We start from the raw sequence: 12,854 nt of genomic DNA, 5'->3' as shown, positions 1-12,854 counted from the left end.
AAATGATTGGTAGCTTTTAAGATTGGATTATAATTAGTTTTATACTTCTACACATCAACATGCTAACATTCAGGATGTACAAAAGATAGCTAGCACCATTTTTTGTCTGTGCTACTTAATTCAGTACACGATTCCTATAAATGTTGTATCTTCATTCCTGTTTGTTTGTATAATAAGATCACATTGTTAAATTTATCCATGTCAAATAAGAACTGGTACAGTACTTTACCTACTGTTCTATTTGAGGCCTTTGCTAATGTACCTCTAAGTACCAACTGTTATGATTCAGTCCTCACAAAGAATAGTGGCCATTTCTTTAACTGACCCATTTACTTCCTTGTAATGAAGACACCCATGAAAGAAAGCACAATCGCCACGTTCAGTTTGTACCCTTATTTTCTTCACCAAGCTACTCATACCTAGCATATTGTAAATGTTCACGAACACTTACATGCTTTTCTTTACATTTAGGTTTTTCTAATCAAATGTATGAGAGGTACTTTGAAACACACTGACCAAAATAATTATGTTGCACCATTTTTAAACATGGATGTCTCATCTTATCTGCAGAGAGGACCAATGTGGGCCCAGGCTTTCAATCCAACCATGCAGTAAAACATACCTCATTCAACTAATCAAAGTATTTTTTTTTTTATAATACTGTATAAAATATTTTTTTATTAAAGATAGGGAATTCAAAGTAAAGTAGTATTACAATGTGTCTACAAAATATACATCTAAGTTATCCCTCCCTCCACCCCAACCAGTAAAATAGTAAAGTAAATGTACTAATCGTAATACCAGCATCAACAATACTACTAATAATATATTAATAATATATTAATTAATAACTAATCAAAGTCTAACAAAATCCTGGACCCACACAGGCCCACTGCAATCCACCTCTGATTTTATGACACACAGAGTGAACACAAACGTACATACGTGAGTGCTGTTCCTACAGAACTACTACACAGCTCCACTCACCTCGGGTCAGGGGTAGATGGAGGAACACTGTTCATACTGTAGCTGTACTTGGGCTTTCCATATTGAACATTTCACTTAAGAAACTAAACATGGGCTCAAAGACCCTTTGACAGAGGTCAGTGACTGGACATGACATAATGTATGAGTGTTCGCAGGACTGTATGTCCGTATAATGTTGTCCGACTATTCATATTTATCATAGACAACAAAACCTTGTGTTTATATGTGTTTATTTACATGTTCACATTTTATTGACACTGTGTTTTCCTTTCGTTCCCATTTTATATGCAATGTAGCCCCTCTGCTCTTATATAGATCAAAGGACCCACGCATATAAGTGCAAATTGTGTCATATCAAGTCTAATGTATTCAGTCCACTCCAATCAGTGTGTTGATATTCACTCATATCATCAATCACTGTGAACAGTACAAAAGCCTTGCTATCTATCTCTAGGTAATGTATAATTTATCGTCTGTTCTGAAGAATGATTCTGATGATTCAGCATCTGTCGAAATGAAAGCTTGCCACAAATCTGTTGTTACTTCTTTGTATTTTGTATGATTAAGAGAATATTTATTATGGACAAGACGGTCTCACTCCATTTGATCAAATCTTGAGATGTTTGACATGTTCACATCACTTTTTCTTGTACTGTTTTTCTCTATGTTTCAGCAGGGAGTGAGGGGAGAGCACGATGCTAAGACATTTCTATTGTTAGTAAATATGTAGTGTAGTGGGATATTTTACTGTGTTGTACAAAATTTGGTATATTAAAAGGTGTGGCACAAAAATGTCCAATCTTATTTCAGGACTTTAACTGGATTTTATTTTTTGCTTATTCGTGTTGATATTGTCAAAATCACAGAGACAGAGTTATTTATTATGGCATGCGCTGTCTGTATTATTTTTTTAATACGTTTTATTTCTTAAAGAGCAATTCAGTACAGCAAATATATTTGTATATTGTAGTACATACAAATCTGCAGTTATTAAACCAGAACAAATTTGAATTCCACAACATGTTGGTTAGAAGGTAGTCCCACTAAGTCAGACACCATTTAAATAGGTAGTCTGATAATGCACACCCACCGAAAAGTGCTGATGGGAGGTGGTGTATGCGGAGAATTTCACTAGATTGTATTTCAAATGGAAGCGGGGATTTCAACCAAATTTTACAACTTCCGACAGCACTTTTTACTCCCTGTGATGAGGTTCTGGGATCCGAGATTAGTTAGTTGGTAAATAGGGGTACAGGGTAAATATTACAAGTCACTGTGACCAATTCCACTGTATTTTCAAATAAAACTGAGCACACAGGCTAATTAATTCTCTTGATCTGAACATATTTTTTTCTAGGCCCAGTTAGTTGTTTTGATACCTTTAAAACTGTTTAAAATATTTTTGACATTTCTGTTGACATTGCAAGCATAAGGAATATTGATGAAGTAATCAAAAGCGCTTAGCGTGAGGTTCTGTAGAGAGCCCATCCTTCAGTAACCACCTAGTGATTATTATTGTGAGAAGTTACACATTTCTTAAAGAGTTGACTTTTTCAACGACAGTCAACTTTTTTTTTTTCAGTCATTGGTTATAGTACTGTAGATCAATTTTTTTAAAACTATTTTGTGAAACTATGTAATAGACCTAGGCTAGACAGGAAGCCTTGTGAAGTTATTACACCCCCAATCAAGAAGGCAGGGTCGGTAATGCAAGCTTCCGTTGATAATGGTGACATCCAGGTAAGTAAAATATTGTAGCCGGCTTGCCAGAGGAAATTATTTTGCGGAGCAGACAAGTAAAATATGTGTTAATCTAAGCGGCAGTGGTTGCCAGGTGAATGGGTTTTCACCCTCTCACAAAAAAACAGATAAGGTGAGTGAGGGTGTATGGGAAATGGTTTTAGTGATGGCTTAATGAAAGCAGGTCCACCTTAACAACTATTTGATTTGCCTTGATGTGCACACAACACATGCTTGTTTTATAAAATGACTGGGTCTCATGGGCTACCCCTGAAAGGGTTTACGTTTTTTTTCTTCCACTGGAGTTTCTCTTTTCATAGTCATTGCTCATTTGAAAAAGAATAAGAACGATAAGAGATGGTGGTTCATACACTTTCTATCCTGTGACACCCTTTTTTGTTTAGTATTTCGAGTGAAGTGTCTTGTGTCTGCCAAGTCACTGAGCCAAAGTTGACATCTAAAGATTTTTGTCTTCTTAATAAAAAACAAATTTTGGCTCTATACCCAATTTTGGCTCTATTTTGGCTCAATTTTGGCTCTTTTGGCACAAGATATTTAAGGCCATTCTTAGCCTAGTAACTGTTACAACACACAGTGAATGATTGCACAATGTAGGCAAATACAACAGTCAATGTCACATGATACCTCAGTCCTACAAGCATGATGAGGTAACCAGGAAGATAGCTGAAACACTGGTGCTAGCATAATAGAGCACGCTGCTATCTGCTGGTTAGCACCTTCTTGTTTAATAGAGGCTTGTGCTGTCATTTACCACTGAACTACACCCAGCATGAGCAATACCCAGAACCCACACAGTTACATTGTTGAAGCTAGAAAACACCAACCAACTCGGACATTCAGAACTCTATATAAAGAACCCCAAGACCTTTTGATACTGAATTGATACCACACACCCACATGAGCTATTGATCATACTGAAGATATCTTCTCAACCGGTACATCTGGCTGTAGGCCTTACCGACATGTGTAACAACAGCAGAAACTCAACCTGCAAGAGAAGATAATGAGACAATAAACAAATGTTTAACTTCCCTGGTTACGATGGGAACGGCGGAGCACATCGCTTGACAGGAGAGAGGCAACCGCTGGCTGCGGTCAGGACTGCAATTCTTGTCTGGCCTTGCTAGCCTGGATGCAGAAATATCTGTATCCAGCATTCAATGAAAACTGAATGGTCTGCAGGTGGTAATGGGTTTAGGTTGCCAGAGTTTAAGCGGAGGATGCATAGCCGTAGTGTCCAATATACAGTGCCCTCCATAAGTATTGGAAAGAGGAAGCATAGCATAGCTCTATCGTCCAACCATTTGGATTTCAAATCAAAGAAATTAATATCGTGTCAAAGTAGAGATTTTCAGCTGTAATTCAATGTTATTATCTTTCAGATTGATTTCATAATTTAGAAGGTACAAGATTGGAAAAATCATATAATCTCAAAATAAAGCACTCATGTTTAGTATTTTGCTGTTTTCGCCTCAGATGGCCAACCTACTTCCTGATAGAGATGGCAATGATGTGTGTTAAATGTGTCTCACATAGAGATAGAGATAGCTACCTTAAATGTTAAGCATAATACATAGTAAGTTAGCTAGTTAACTAGCCATGCTGTGTCGCTGTGCTGAAAACGGACACCTGGTAAGATAGCTGAAAACTTAATTCAAACCTTCATAATTGTAAATTACTCAAAACATAAACCCTTCTACTAGAAAGCCCAACTGTGGAAATTCACCAGGCTTGTTCACTAGGCTCGAAGCATCAGGCTTTGCATTGGCACTGCTGTTCATTCAGTTATTGAATGCAAAGCATATGCGGCCTAATACTAAATATGAGTGCTTATCATAATCATAATATGAATCTGTCCAAATACTTTTGGTGCCCTGAAATAGGGGGACTGTGTATACAAAGTATTGTTTTTTCTAAATGGTGAAACCAATATTTATACAAATGTCCTCAAATAAAATTTGCCAATCTGTACTTAAACCTCTAAATAATTGTTTGATTTCAAATCCAAATGTTAAACCTCAAAATTATTGTTTGATTTCAAATCCAAACATTTGGAGTTAGAGCCAAAAGAAGAACAAATGCTTTCCATAATTATTGAACCACACACAATTTCCATTAAATTCAACCCCAAATGTGAGATAAACAATTAGTAATTGAGCTTGCGTAATGTACCTTTAATGAATGGTCCTGGATGGAGCAGACACATTAAGGCTTGAGTCAGCATTCTTACACAGTAGCCCAAAGGCTCAATTTGATGAATCACTAAGGACAAAAGTACATCATCCCCGAAAATATCCAGGTCAGTTGCACAGTACTGTATGTTTTGTTTCTTTACTCAAAGACGCCACTGACACAGCCTAAATATAAAGCTGCCATAACATGTTAATAGACATCAACTTCGCTTTGAAGTAGTGAAAAGTGTGACAATTATTGGTGAACATCTGTCACATGATTGCAATGTTCATTTGGACAACTGTCATAAACTGTTATGGCATGCGCTGTCATTTAATTTTCTGTATTTTTCTACTAATTAAATATACCCCTTGTTAATGATTAATATGACTTCCAAATATTATAGAGTAGAACAACTGTATTAACCCATTATAATAAGGACCGATTACTCCATTAGTTGTTTTTGTGGTAATATCATAAACAAATGATGTATAGCCTCAAATCATGTTTTAAAAAGGAAATGCTGTTCTCATGGAATCCTATACCTTGCACACAACCAATATGTCATAGAAATCATGTACTATTAGTAGTAGTCTATGCAGTTCAGTTGCAAATACGGGATTTGTATGAAAATTCAGTTGACACAGCCCAATCACGTCACTAAAGCTGAAGCTATGAGAGAGAGGTGGCCAACCAAGACATCCCTCACCCCACCATACCTCAACATTCTAATCCCTACATATGCACACGTGCACACACACACACACACACACACACACACACACACACACACACACACACACACACACACACACACACACACACTATTCTCTCTCTCTCTCTCTCTCTCTCTCTCACACAGACACACACACACACACAATCCAGCTACAGCTCTCTCATCCAGACATACACACACACACACACACACACACACACCTTAACTCTTATATCCCCAAACACAACCCAGCCAGCTCTCTCATCCAGACACACACACCACCACCACATACACCTCCCTTAGGCAGCCTCTGCAGTCCAAGCCAACACACGAGAGTCAGCAGGACATCTGGCGCCCAAATCCCAATGCTTCTAAAATCCTAACACTGCTGAAATCCCCAGCACTGCTGATACCCCAACACTGCTGAAATACCTAGTGTTGCTGAAGCGTTCACAATCGATATCAGAGTAGGCTATGTGCTCAAATGAAAGCAGCAAGCTGTGCACAGTGCATCAGCAGTTTTACTTCACTGTGTGAAATTTCTTCCTTCTGCTGGCCCTTAATTCTCAGACTGCCTCTCTCCTTATCAGTGACAGTGTTGGCTTTTGAATAGATGTCAACTGCAAACACCAATAGGATTGACCCACCTAGAACTCCATAGATATTAGCCGTGAATGGATTAGGTAGCAGAAAGTAAAATGTAAAGTTAGAGACCATTTAAAATAAACCATATTGTCCTCTTAAGGACCCACATTAATCAAACGAGTCTACCCACAAATCTGATTGTAAAGTGATATATATTAATTTTCATAAGAAGTTTGGGATCTATCAGTTTGAGTAAACACTCGGTTTTGGGTGAATAAGTGGCGCTGACTGTAAACAAATATTGGGTTGGGGTATATACATAATAAACTAATATTATTTAAGTCAAAAGCAATGCGAGGGTTGCTGTTCAAAATAGAAACTGATAGGTTATTTTCTGCAAATATATCTTTGTATAGATCTCTATCAAATCTGTTTGCATTTATTGTCACAATTACATTGTTTCATGTGTCATATAATCCTTGGCACATCATATTATTACAATACTCTATATTACAGTAACCTATATTCAGCCTACACTCAATGCCTCATTTCTACAGAGCTCAAAATTACAATGTTACATCATAAGTAGCCTTGTCAAACTCAGATGAATGCTTAATTATCAAGATGGGTTCATCTGTGGGCATCTGAAGGTTGGAACTAAAAATATAATTAATAATGAATTAACCAATATACTTATAAGTCCATAAGAAGCAATAATAAGAAACTATAGACAGATATATACTGTATATATATATATATATATATATATTACATGTACCTTACGAAGTACAATAAATAGGAGTCTTCATGTCCTCCAATCAGGGGAGGGGGTAGTAGGGATTAAATATAAAATAAAAAAGGATAAGACATTATGCAAGCAATCATTTCTGAAAGAACTTAATTATTATCTTCCCATTTCAAAGCTGATCTATACTTGGGGATGATCACGTGTTAAACCGGGGTGCATTCAGATTTTCTAATTTTTAACCAGAAGTTTGCACTTGTGCACTTCCCCTTGTGCATTTAAAATAATCTGATTGGTACAAACATGGCTAGAAAAGAGTTTCCACCATATTCCTTATACAAGTTCATTCGTTTTAAATCCATGAGGGAGAGTGTATGAGTGCACATCTCAGGAGAAGGGTACAGAATCTGAACGCACCCTGGTTTAACAATTCATCATCTTGCTAACATCTTGCTATCATCTGTTAACGATTCCACAAACGAGCATAGATGTGCAACTTTTTTTTGTAGGTGTGGTCTACCCGTAAAAGGTGACATGTGGATGTGCATATATGGTAATTTCATGATGTGTGCATGTGACCCAGTGCACTAGTCTGATTAATCAACCAAGCGAAGTCATCTACGCTCAGATCTGTGGCATACAAATGTTGGATCAATCAAACATGATATTTTGCTTATGACTACTTCTCTTTCATAAATCAGGGCCAATGTTTTTTATTGCAATGGGAATTGAACCTTGACAACGTTGCTGAAATGATGAACCATGTTTAAGTGAATCAAGTCTGTCCATACAACATAAATGTTTAGGGTGTTTTAAGGAGATGTAAGATATTCTTTATTCCCATAACCCACTTGACAAAACTTCTGTGTTGCTCGCTAATGTCTGTGGGTTTACACACTGTCACATATAGTACAGTACATATAGACATGCACTGTAATTAGTGTATACATTCACAGGCTAATGCACAGTCTGTACACATACACACACAGTGACAGCAGCTGTCAGTGTGTCGTATGTGTGTTTACAAGTTCACACACACACACACACACACACACACACACACACACACACACAAACAAACACACACACAGGCTCTGTCAGTACACCTTACATTTGTCCACAGGTTTAGACACACACCAAACCCCCATAGCTGTCTGGGGAAGCACTATCTCTCTTCGTGATCTCTCTTAAGGTGGACCTCTGAGGGTCAGTCCATTACCAACGGGCAGGGCTGTCGAGTGTCATCAGAGCTCTCATGTCTTTTCCTGAATCCCCTGTGCCCCCTTAACCAGTCAGCTTGTCTCTGTCCGCACATGTCAGGACAGCTTGTCTTCATCTAACTGCTATAAGAGCAGAAAAGCATCGGTGCCTCAGACTGAAAATATGGCTAGAGATTGAGAGTCAAGGTAAAAGAAAACCCCAAATCTGCACATTCTGGTATGAAGATAATAAAGTTTAAGTGGTATGTATCTATCCAGCTAGCTATTCAACATTAATTCATCCATCCATCCAACCGCCATTCACTGATCCAGCCATCGAAACCCTCACCCACCCAACGTTCATTCACTCAACCGGTAATTTAGCCATCTATTTATTTATCAATCCAGACTTGTCATCCATTTATACTCCATCCATCCAATCATCCATCCATCCTCCCAACCATTCACCCATCCATCATTCATTCACCCAGCTTTCACCAGTCCATCCATTCATCAAGCCAAAGTTAACTTATCTGCCTATCCAACCTATATTTGTCTATCCAACCAACCTTCCTTCATCCCTACATCCATCCATCCATCCATGAAATCTCCCTTCATCCCTTCAGGGAAGGGTTAATTCAGAATATGTTAAAGGTGATATAACAGACAAAGCTAGAAGAGCAATGTTTCAGTTCATTTAATTAATGTACACACCTGCCAAAGTCCAATGTCCTTTTCAAAGGCAATTCAAACTAAACTATTTGTTGGACATGTGTGTCTGTTCAAAATGGCCTTACACAGTTGTGAATTGGCTGACCCACCACTTTGTTTACAATGCGGAAAGCATGATGTTGCAGCTTGTCAAAGCAACTCAGATGCTAAGCAACTGCCCGTAAACAATTTGTTCAGAGGTTAAATCATAGCAACCTCCTTTCGGACTGTGGAGAAAGGACGATGCATTCTGCACTCCGGTAACCTTATACCGTACGTTGCTATCTCCCAACAACTATAAATCTAAACGTTTCAGGATTGTTGTGTTGATAAACTGTCTCCGCACTTTACTTTTACTAAGCACAATGTCATGTTTTCAATATTGTTACCATCACAACATCATCTTGGACAGACCCTAAAAGACCACAGCATCGGCATAATGCTCATACTAAACAAAATATTGATTCAACCCTCAATGACCACAGTGCACCTTCATACCAAGCACACAGCGACTACAATATGACCACACACTGCATACCAGACATGGGGAAAATGCATATTTCAGTATACAAAAAGAATGAAAAACATGAGTTTTCCTTGATTGACTTTTTGTTTAAAAAGTTTTTCAAATCTTTAAAACCATTTAAAATATATGTTTTGCCCAAGTCTGTTGCATACTGAATGCAGCTTTTGTCTTTTGTCAGCTTTTGTCTTTACCTTTATGACAGTGCACATCCAGTGCACAATGAGCGCAGACTTGGCCCATATACTGTAGTGGACATGGTCAACAGGCCATCGGCACAGTACAGTGTGTGATTCATCTGGGACGAGGCCCCGCCAAATATAATTAACAGACTCCTGGCCAGAGGAGACAAGTCTCAAGACTCTAAATAAGTAACCTTGGCTTTAAATATCGAGAGAGCCCTGTGCTGTTTGTCTGTACCCTAAACCCTATGCTTCAAGCAGTTTCATGGAACAAAACCAACCACACATTTTCAAAATCAATATGCAGTTACTCTTATATGTATGTATGCATAAGCTGCATCTAAAAAGTTTTTAAAGTAGGCATTTTATTTGTGGGTCAAAGCCGCTCTGGAGTACACTGATTTAGATTCATGTTAATTAAGGCCTGAAGTAGCTGCTTGTGATGTAACCAAAGCCTTCGCTTTCTAACTCCCTCTCGCCTCCCATTATCAGTAGCTTTCTCCTCCTCCTCTTTCACTGCTTCACCACTCTCTCTTACTGTACTAACCCTCATCCCTCTTTTTCCTTTTTCCCCCTCAATAATAGCTCACTGAAAATAATGATTGTCTGAATATTTGTTTATTGTCTTTAAATAACATGCCACAACCCATCATGTCAACGTGACTTACTTTTTCAATGTCATAAATGCATCATACTTTATGGCATGACAATGGAGACGAGTTGGCTAAAGCCGACAGATTCAGGGACATGGCTAGTTTCAATAGCATTTTGAAAAACGTCTTTATACGAGTGTAACTGAAACACATAAAATACCCGCAATTTCCCAGCCAGTAAAGAGTTTCAACAGTGTGCCTTTATGCTGTTTCATCACTCTTTCAGTTTCTCTTTAACTGTGTTTACTTTTTCTAAGATATGGAATTATTTGCCTTGAGGATGTTTTGCAAGAGATGCTTGGGTAAGCTGATACAGTGCAGTGAGCTTGATTACACTGAATTTGTTTTTCTGTAATGGCTTTCCTTTAACATGAGTACATACAGTGCCTTCGGAAAGTATTCAGACCCCTTCAATTTTTCCACATTTTGTTGTGTTATAGACTCAATTTAAAATGGATTAAATAAAACATTTCTAAAAATGTGTTTTTACTTTGTCATTCTGGGGTATTGTGGTGGATTGATGGCAAATTCTTTTAATTTAATCCATTTTAAATTGAACCTATAACACAACAAATGTGGAAAAAGTGAAGGGGTCTGAATACTTTCCGAAGGCACTGTACACAGACATGGCCCTGGTGGAAAAGGGAGCTAGGTGGAAACAACAGTGATGAAAAACCAGGAGATGTGAGATTCCCTTTAAAGGAGCACCAGTCAGGCGTGAACAAGGTGTTTATACAGTTGCCTAGCAACAGAAGATGGGGCCCCCGAAGAAGGCTTTGATGTGAAAAGTCAGTGAAACCCCTTTGCGCGTCAGAATTATCATTAGGATCATTCCACAAGATAAGAAGAGTGAAACAGTCATCTATCCACAAAGGGAGATGGAACCTGGACTACTGAGTGGCTTATTGAGATGGTGCATGGTTAGTTATTTAAACCAACGGTTATATCAGTCAGCCACTCTAGGTTGTTTTCCTTTGGAAACTCACTCAGCCTTTCATTAACCATGACCTCATCCCTATGGTCTCTCTTCAATACAAGGAGACATTTTCTGTAATGGATGATATTTTGTGAGAAAGGTATCTCCCTGGATCATTGGTGTCAACCCCATTTCCAAATAGATCAGAGTCAGTCATTCTAGTTTTTGAAAAAAATTAAAATCTCAAAATGACTGTAGCAAGGGCTCTGAACCAAGAATCTCATCTTTCGATTGCAATTCTGGGGCGTATAAAGTAAACACTGGGGATGGGAAGTTGTCAGCAAGTCTCCACCACCCTAAAGTGGAAGTGCCCCTCCCATTCCACCCTGCCCTATGTTTACAACCTGCCTTGCATGCATTGCACAAAATGAAAACTTGGAGTTAGCTGAATGTGTTTTCGATGTCGATGCATTAAATTCCCTGTTTGAAGAAAAAGGAAATCTGGTTGAAATCCAAACTCCATTTAATGGAGAGTCTAACTTAGTGAGACTAGCTCCCACCTCCTTCTATCCCTATTTTCAGTAAGAAAAGGAGAAACAACTGGAGTAGAGGTGCTGCCTCAAAATGAGTAATACCAATTAATATGCCACATTCTCCTCATGTATTACTTTATTAGATAATGTCAATGTGAAATGTAAAGATTCCCTCTAGTTGATTTACTAGATCACTGCCTAGCTCAGTGATAGGCATAGCTAAATGAGACAGTGAAGAATGAGCAGTAGTAAAATTTGTATGCTGGCGCACTCCTGATTTTCTTAGTGCAGAAGAATAAGTAGAACTGAGGTGTCACCATGGAAATGCCATCCATTAGCATTCCAAACTACTCTGAATCGGCTGGCTCTGTCTCCTCCAAACAAAGCTGGCTGTCTTGCCCCAATGTTTTCACCAACTAAGACATAAGCATACATGTATAGCACCACATTTGCTCTCACCCCTCACACCCCTGTGTTTGCATTTATATTTATATTTCTAAGTATAGATTCCATCATTATTTTAAATCTAACCATGTGTTGTTTTTTTGTAGTGTTGTTTTTATGTAGGTAAGGTTGTGTGCTGTGAAATTCTTCAATGGTATTGTATATGCATCTATAGCCAAGTTATCAAGTATTATTCACCCAATAAATAATGAGTAATTGCTAATTGCTAAGCGAGTCAACTGGTACGTTCAATTGATGATACAGAGTATCCTGCCACAACATGCCATTGAGCAAAGCTAGTGTCTGCCATTGTCTGTGTTGCAGAGACAGGTCGATGTGAGTAACCCTGCCTGAGATTACCCAAATGTTAGGTTCCACAGCTAATGCAAAGGCTCAGTCATAAAATGATTTAGCTATGCACTATGTAGATAAAAGTGGATACCAAATGGCATATTTGTTTTACTATTATTTTGACCTCCCTCGAAGGAAGGCCCAGGTTTGTCAAAGGCATATCCCTGTTACATTAAGGTAGGTGCAAAGGCAATCCACAGCTTAAGGCAGGTGCAAATACAACCAGAACAGGATTGAAATGGTACTGATTGAAAGGACATGAATGGATAATTTGTAATTTGTAATGACCACATCAATTAAGTCAGTGCTCAGCAATAGTTTGATATAGACTTCTTGACAGAGACTCGGATGCTACAGTAATGATGACAATAACAACA

The sequence above is a fragment of the Argentina silus genome (assembly GCF_951799395.1).
Source record: "Argentina silus genome assembly, chromosome: 13".
Taxonomy (NCBI): Eukaryota; Metazoa; Chordata; class Actinopteri; order Argentiniformes; family Argentinidae; genus Argentina; species Argentina silus.
Note: the sequence above shows the minus strand (reverse complement) of the source record.